Source organism: Dipodomys merriami, unplaced genomic scaffold (genome assembly GCF_024711535.1).
Source record: "Dipodomys merriami isolate MVZ:Mamm:240054 unplaced genomic scaffold, mDipMer1.0.p SCAF_506, whole genome shotgun sequence".
Classification (NCBI taxonomy): domain Eukaryota; kingdom Metazoa; phylum Chordata; class Mammalia; order Rodentia; family Heteromyidae; genus Dipodomys; species Dipodomys merriami.
In genome coordinates this window covers 375151-376157 of record NW_027206076.1, presented here as the reverse complement: position 1 = coordinate 376157, position 1007 = coordinate 375151, and positions in this window count along the sequence as shown.

Here is a 1007-nt window from a genome sequence, read left to right as displayed (position 1 = left end):
TCTGATAACACGCACATTAGGACTTCATCACTTTTGAGACAATGCATGCCTTTGGAGACATCACAGTCCCTTTGTGAGCACATATCCTCATTTTGAGTTGAAAATTGAGATCACATGTGTCATTTTGATGTCACCAACCCATTGTGACATCACCTCTTATAAACTCATTACTAGTGTGGCATCACCAATTGTGGTATCAAAACATTTTTAAGTAATCATATTGCAACATCACATTGCCATAGTGATATCACTGTTCCATTGTGTTTTCAATAACCTAGTACGTCTTCATAGCATTTTAGAAAATTCAGGGCCTTTTATATTTGTCGTTTTCTGTGAACTCTTATCCTCATTGTGAAATAGTAGCAACTGAAATTGGGCATGTGATTATGAGATGTGACTTCACAAAACTTTGATTTCATCACCAGTGTGATATCACAAACCCATTGTGAGCTTTCATAGATATTTGACATCACTATCACATTGTAAAATCCCAAACTTATTAGGACCTCTTAGCACCTTTGAAAAACACATGGACTTTGTGACATCACAGTCCCTTTGTGTAACTATACCCTCATTATGAACTGACAATTGATATCAGACATGCCATTTTAACATCATGAACACTTTGTGACAGCACCAGTGTGACATAACATTCTCATTATAACAGCATCAACTACTTTTGACATCAGAAAACTATAACAAGATAGTATTATGAGATCACATTGTCATTGTGATGTTATAAACAGATTGTGAATGCCTGTTTTTATTCTTTTTTGTTGTGGTAGTTGGTCATGGGACTTGAAGTCTGGGCATGGGTGCTGTCCCTACTCTACAGCTCTAGGCGAGCACACTATCACTCGAGCCACAGCACCACTTCTGGTTTTCTAGTGGTTTTTATTGGAGATAAGAGGCTCATGGACTTTCTAGCCTGAGGTAACTTTGAACTGCAATCCTAAGATCTCAGCCTCCTGAGTAGCTGGGATTGCAGGCATAAGCCACCCGTGCCA